Source organism: Chinchilla lanigera, unplaced genomic scaffold (assembly GCF_000276665.1).
Source record: "Chinchilla lanigera isolate Chin_1 unplaced genomic scaffold, ChiLan1.0 scaffold00012, whole genome shotgun sequence".
Lineage (NCBI taxonomy): Eukaryota > Metazoa > Chordata > Mammalia > Rodentia > Chinchillidae > Chinchilla > Chinchilla lanigera.
The window spans coordinates 25,440,527-25,447,670 of NW_004955413.1; the positions used below are offsets into that span (position 1 = coordinate 25,440,527).

The 7,144-nt window shown below is 57.0% G+C and overlaps 1 protein-coding gene across 1 annotated transcript in view; it reads left to right on the forward strand.

Annotated features, from left to right (window-relative positions):
* Positions 1–6: 6 nt before the first annotated feature.
* Positions 7–7,144, forward strand: part of Cacna1i (calcium channel, voltage-dependent, T type, alpha 1I subunit) — a 97,835-nt gene continuing 90,697 nt past the window's right edge. Inside the window, exon 1 of the mRNA XM_005379301.2 lies at positions 7–67. The gene's annotated coding sequence lies outside the window, so the exon portion shown is untranslated. The remainder of the gene's footprint in view (positions 68–7,144) is intronic.

The window sequence follows — 7,144 nt, forward strand, 5'->3', positions numbered from 1 at the left end:
CCCTCTGACAGCCGGCTCCGAGGGATCGCGTCGCTCCCGCGGCGCCAACCCGGACGACCCCGCGAAGGTAGGTTAGGTGGCGTGGGGAGGGGACGCAGGGCGCTCGGCTCTGCGGCCGCCTCTTGGCGCGTCGGGCTCTTTATCGAGGCTTTGATTTATTTATTTATTTATTTCCGGGGCTCGGGGGCCCCTCTCCCGCGAGCGCAGCCCATCAGGTGTGCTCCCCATCCTGCACCCCGGAGGGACCCTGTCTTGGGAAGGAAGGATGGGGAACTTTGACCGGGCCCCTCTCCAAGGCCACCAAAGTTCTCCTGGTGCCAACACCGGAGCCCAAAGCCGGCGGAGCCAGCGCTGCAGAAATTTATTCAACAAGTCAGGCTGACGACCGGGGCCCAGGCTGTCTGTCCGTCTGTCCCCGCTGCCCCTCGGCTGCTGCGGTTCTGCGACCAGCTGGATCCGAGCTGGTGCCAGTGTCCTGCCGGCCGGGTTGAGCCGAGAGTGTTGGCGGAGGGACAGTGACAGCCGAGATTGAGTGGGGGAACCCCGGGCAGGGTTTAACTTTCCTCCAGGCTGGTGGTGGAGGGCCCCCTCTTGGCCCAGTACCCCAGCCTGTGGTGGTGACCGAGGCTGCACCCTTTGGAGCCAGGCCAGGGTCAGAGCTGGGACTCCAGGGGCTAAAAGGAGCCCTCAGCAGCACTGGAGATGGTTATATAATGAGTGTTTATGATGATTGGGTTTTAATTGTTTGCTGGGTGGTGTGCAGGGCGGGGTGGGGAGCAAGAGGGTTTGGCAGGGGGTGGGCAGGCCTATTTTGGGGGAGGTCAGGCTGCCTCAGAGAGGGGGCTCTGGATGGGCCCCGGGCAGGCATCAGCTGGCCCCGCTGCCTGTGTGTTGCTTCTGGTTAGGTTTCTGGGTGCTCTTGAGCTGTGGATGAGACTGGGGTCTGAGGAAACCCCTGAGCCTTTTTCTGGCCTTGAGGGTCTATGTTCTGGGGCCAGGTGTGTGTGTGTGTGTGTGTGTGTGAGAGAGAGAGAGAGAGAGAGAGAGAGAGAGAGAGAGCGCGAGAGAGCGGGAGCTCGAGTCTGCGTGTGTCAGTGTGTGTGTGTGGTGTGGTGGGGTCTGATTCACATGTGAGGAGTGTCTTAGGCCAGAGGGCTCACTTTGGCCTGGACAGCCATCTGTCCTTCTTCTCTCCATGCCTGGGGGCTTTGCCTGCCTGGGATGCTGTGTCTGCAGGGCAGCAGGTCCGAGGGCTGGGAGAGGGCTTGGCGGAGGAGTTTGGGCCTGCTCCCCGCTGCCCAGTCCTCAGGCCCTGCCCATGCTGTCTAGTCACCTCTTGGATCAACGTCTCCCGCCAGCCCCCAGGACCCGCTCAGGAAACTCCTGTCCACCCTCAGGACAAACTTCTTTCTGTTCAGCATCTGGATCCCAGAGCCAGGCTGGGCACTGGGCAGGCATCTGGAGACATCCCTTTCCTCTTTCTGCCTCGGTATCACCCCTGAGGCCGGATGGAGGGGATGCCGGTGGGTGACAGGTCGGGATAGTGCAGGGTGACACCTTGCAGGGACCGAGCCTGGGCCTGCAGCCTGAGGGTGGATGAGGAAGTGGGAAGATGGCACCACGCTGGCGAGCCTCCCCACACCTCCGAGGGCCTAGGCACCGCCCTGAGTGCTGGACTCCAGGTCCTGGCTTTTCAGAGTAGCCCTAACCAGCCCAGGGCACCACCATGGGTGTTTGCGGGAGGAGCTGCAGCCTGTTTCTCTGCCCCTCTCTCCACCGTCCTGCGCCTGCCTTCCGCACCCTCTCCCCATCCCCTCCATTCCAGGTGCTTTGGAAGGAAGTGGCGGTGGTGAAGAGGGCATCTTGTAGCCCCACCAGGGGGCGCCAGGCAGCCCCCACATCTGTGGGTTGACTCCCCTTGACCTTGGGGGGAGCTGGTGGTGCAGAGTTTGCTAAGAGAAGCCCCTGTTCCCCTACCGAGTCCTCTGGCTCCAACCAGGGACAGCCCGTGTGGCCTAGCTGGGAGCAGTTTCAGGGGATCCCGGTGACTGCAGCCTCTGTGTGGTTCTTTCTGGACCCAGAGCCCACCCAGAGCCTGAGCTTGCGGGGGTTGCCTCCTCCGGTTCCCCTCCCCCAATACCCTCACACCTCCTCCCTGTCTTCCGACCCCCAAGTGTGGCTCCCTGGGCCTCAGCTCCCAGACAGGGTGTTCGTGGCCCCCCTCTGTCCTGTCCCTCCCCCGCTGGCTCAGCCCTGGCAGCTCTGAGCTTTGTGAGGTAAAGAAACCGGCTCTCATGTGCCTCCTTGATCTGAGCTGTCTCCCCACGCTGCCGTGTTCTTAATTCCACAGCCCTGCATTCAGGGTGCTCACAACTCTTGGGAAAGGGAGGATGCTGGGCTGGGTGTGGGGTCCGGAGTGATCCCATGGGCTGCAGGGGGCACAGGGCCCCCCTTCCGGCCTGTGCCTCCCTGGTCTCCCTCTCTCCTCCCCCTCCGATTCCCCGCTTCTGCTCCGTTCCTCTCTCCTCCTCCTTCCTCTTTTCCCTGACCCTTCCCTGCCTCCTCTTTTTTTCTGCAGAACATTTCCTTCCTGCGTGTCCCCACGATGTGCCCCTGCATGGTGCCTACATCAACTCTGCTGTCCCCACCAGTCCTGGGGCTGGGCTGGGCTCCGAGCTGGATCCGTGGGTACTTTGTGGATCTTTGAGTCCATGGGTCTCAGAGTCTCAGGGCTGTGGACCCTAAAATCCGGGCAATGTGAGTTGAGCCTCTACCCTGTGGCTGCCAGTCCAAAGAGGGAAGGAAACAAATCAGATTTTCTGATTTTCTTTTCTTTTCCTTTTACATTTCTTGAGCACTTACTAGGTGCCAGGCCCTGTTCTGGTCACTGGTGAACATAGCAGTGAACTGAAGGGCACAGACCAAATCTTTTCTTTGCGGGTTTCCATGCCTGTTGGCCTCCCGGGCCAGGTACCTGGGGGTGGTGGAAGAGGGGACGTGGCCACGGTTTTCTGCTTCTGCTCTTGCTGTGGGAGTGGAGAAGCAGGCTGTGTGTGACACACGGGGGTGCAGACTTTGGAGGACTTAGCACGAGGTGTTTGGGCCGCCTGGAGCAGGTGCTTGTTTCAGGAGCTCCTTGGGGGCTCCTTGAGCAGGAGAGGAGGAGGAGAATCAGGACGAGGAGGAGGAGGAGGAAGAGGAGGAGGAAGAGGAGTGGTTTTTGGAAATGGAGGCTCCTGGAGGTCATAGTCTCTCCCAGACCTGGCCCTGTTTCAGAGTTCTCGTCCCTCATTTCCCTCATTGCCTCTGTCAGCTGTTCCCTTGTCCTGGACTCGACCAGAACTGTCTGGCTAACGGCACATCCCTGGAAGGACAGCAGGCTCCTGCCTCTCTGCGGCTGCCCTCCAGGGCAGCCAGGGCCACACCGCGTGGGCCACACGCGCTGGGCCAGGGGCTCAGCTTTCCCTGTGGACAGAGAGATGGGCCAGTCTGTGATTGTGGCCCAGAGGGACAGATCACTTAGTGTCACAGCAACATTGGCTTATTTTACAATTGGGGTAATGCCTTCCACCTTAAAGGCTTCTCGTGAGGCTTAGAAGTGTCCATGCAGTGCCAGGCATGGGGCCTGTTTTCCTTTCATTAAGTACTTTCGGAATCTCCTCCTGTTTGTTATCTCCATTGCCAGGGATGTAAGATCCTCATCATTTTACACAAGAAGAAGCGAAGCTTGGTGAGACCTAGTGACACGGGGCAGGTGAGCCTGAGCCTGGACCCAGACCCTGGGGCTCCTGGTCCAGTGCTCTTTCTTCCCGACCCCCGTCCCATCAGGGAACACCGCACCCTGATTTGTTAGCTGCAGTAAGACCACAGGCCTAATTACTGCAGAGTGAGTAAAAGCTAATCAGCAGAGGTGCCTGCTGGGAGGTGTTCAAGCTCACTGAGGAGGATTCCAAGGCAGCCTCACCGGCCAGCACACAACCTAGGGCCGGGTGACAGACGTGTGGGTGGGTACTCAGGGCGGGCAGGGAGGCCGAAACCACAAGACCCCAATCCTGGGTCTTTCTCCAAGGGGCTCTTGACCTTGGGAAAATCTTTTTGCTTCTCTGTGCCTCAGTTTCCTCCCGAGTGAGTGGAAGAGCAAAAGTGCTCACTTCTGGTTATCCTAAGATCTTGGCATATACTGGTTGCGCTCCCTCTCTCTCTCTCTCTCTCTCTCTCTCTCTCTCACACACACACACACACACACACACACACACACACACACTGGCTGTGACCCATTAGCCGTCCTGAGAGGAGGTGCTGATTTAATTCATTGATCTGGGGCACTGCAAAGCTGGGAGGGTTGCTATTGATTTCAGTGACAGGGCCAAGGGGGTTTAAGATGTAAGCAGGCCCAGCTGGCGGACCACAACACATTCAGGGTCAGGTTGTGCACGCATTAAAACGTTAGCCATTCGTTTTTATATCAGAGGGTGCCATGGCGTGGCTCCACTACTTTGAAGAGGATCTGAGGGTCCTGGTGGACCACATGCCTGTAGGTGCTGCAGTCTCGTTACCTGGGCTGCTGGTTGGGTACTGAGCTCTGGCCAGCACCAAGAGATCCGGTGTCTGCTGTGGCCTGCCCAAGCAGGCGAAGTGGGTGGGCTCGGGCAGGGCTGAGGAGGGGTCCCAGGAAGGCATCCGATTTGGAGATTGTCATCAGAGGAATGGTTGAGGGAGCTGGTGACAAGAGGCCTAGGGCATATGAGGCTGGGGGTGGGCGGCTGTCGTCAGGCGTCTGCAGGGCTGTCATGCGGAAGAGGGAGCAGACAGAGGGTTCCAGGCTCCGGGATGCCTGCTGGAAGATTCTGGGAGGCAGCTTCTCCGCAGCCTTGCAGACTTTTCTGCAGATCACAGATGCAGGCTCTGCACCGCTCGTGTGTGTGTGTGTGTGTGTGTGTGTGTGCGCGCGCGCGCGCGCGTGCGCGTGCGTGTGCATGCGCGTTGGCGTTCATGTGCACCTGTGTATTTTGTACATATGTGAGTATGTGTATCTGAGTACAGGGTGTGTATATCTGTGTGAGATTGTGTGTGTGTTTTGTGTGTGGGTGTTGTGTATGTCTGTGATGGGTGTGTGCTGAATGTGTTCTGTATGTCTGTGTGTGACTGTGTATGCATAGGTCTGTGTTCTCTGTGTGTTTATGTATGTGTCTGTGTGAGTGTATCTTGTGTGTTGTCCCTGTCTGTGTGATTGTGTATGTGTGTGAAGATGTGTTTGTGTAACTGTATATTTATGTGTGTGGCTGTGTGTGATTGTGTGTGAAGATGTCTATATGATTAAGTGTGTCTGATGATTCTATGTGTGCTACTGACTGTGTGTGCTTGTGTATATTGTGTGTCTGCGTGTGATTGTGAGTGTATGTGTGTATGTCTGCATGGTTAGATGTGTGATTGTGTGCTATGTGTGTATCTATGTAGGTGGGTACTGTGTGTGTCCATGAGGGTGTGTGATTGTTGTGAGTGTATCTCTGTGAGTGTGGTTATGTGGTCTTGTGCTGTGTGTGTGTGTGTGTGTGTGTGTGTGTGTGTATGGACCAGGCCCCTCAGGGGTTTCATTTGCTGTCAGAGATTCCCACGGTGAAGATCTGAAGGCTCGAGTCTGCACCAGGTGCTGTCTCTGTTTCCCAGGACTGTAGAGTGAGAATGGGCAAGCAGCCTGGGCCGCCCTGTGTACTCACCAGGGCCCGGGGTGTCACCAGATCCCCTCGCAGCAGCCCTGCCATAGAGCGGGTGTCCCCTCATCTCTAGATGGGAGCTGAGGGTTCCTCCAGGCTACCCTGTGCCACAGCGTACTGGTATTGGAGCTGGGACTCGAACACAGGTCTCAGCTTCCCGCGCCCATGCTCCCAAATACCACACTGTAGTTTCTGGGGTGATTGGAGTTAATATTTTGGGCCTTTACAGGTTCTGTGTGAGTCTAAGATATTCTGATTCTGAGACTGCTGGATTCTCATACTCCCTGAGTGAACGTGTTGCTTGTTCTAGCAGTGATATTACCTGGTGTGAGGTTGTTGACAAACAAGTTGCCTGCCGATGGGAACACACATGTACATACACACCACCCGGCCTCACGCCTCTGAGCTCTGGAGACACAAAGACTCCAAAAGTCCTGAGTGCTGGCTGGATGATTGTAGCAGGCAGGTTTCCCACTGCCCTGGGAAGACTTGGGGGTCTCATCTGGACCAGAAGCTGGGTCTCTCCTGCCTAATGACTCTGCCTGGAAGGAAGGCCTGTGACCTGGGTACCTGGTTTCAGGACACTGATCCAGGTTGGAGACTGTATTGGCTCAGTGTTTGGGTTTGGGAATGTGCAGAGCTGAGTAGGGACTCACCTCTGCCACCTCTACCCCAGGCCACCTGGGTGACCATGGACACTGCTGGATTCCCCTGGGTTCTGGTCTCTTCATGAAGGAAAAAGATGGTATTATGGAGAGAATGGACAGGTGTTGCAAGGAGCCCTTGGGCCCCTGCATGATGGTGATGGTGATAGTGAGGATGGTGATGGTGGTGATAATGATGGTGGGGATAGTAATGATGGTGGTGAAGGTGATGTGATAGTGGTGCTCATGGTGATAGAGGTGATAGTGGTGATGGTGATGATGGCGATGGTGGTGGGGATACTGGTGGTGATGGTGATGGTGATGATGGTGATAGTGATGGTGATGGTGGTGGTGATGGTGGTGATGGTGGTGGTGATGGTGGTGATGATGGTGATGGTGATGGTGGTGGTGGTGATGGTGGTGGTGATGGTGATGGTGGTGGTGGTGGTGGTGGTGATGGTGGTGGTGATGGTGATGGTGATGGTGGTGGTGGTGGTGATGGTGGTGGTGATGGTGATGGTGATGGTGGTGGTGATGGTGGTGGTGTTGGTGATGGTGTTGGTGATGGTGGTGGTGTTGGTGATGGTGATGGTGGTGTTGGTGATGGTGTTGGTGATGGTGGTGATGGTGGTGATGGTGGTGGTGATGGTGATGGTGATGGTGGTGGTGGTGATGGTGGTGGTGTTGGTGATGGTGATGCTGGTGGTGATGGTGATGGTGATGGTGATGGTGGTGATGGTGGTGATGGTGATGGTGATGGTGGTGGTGTTGGTGATGGTGGTGGTG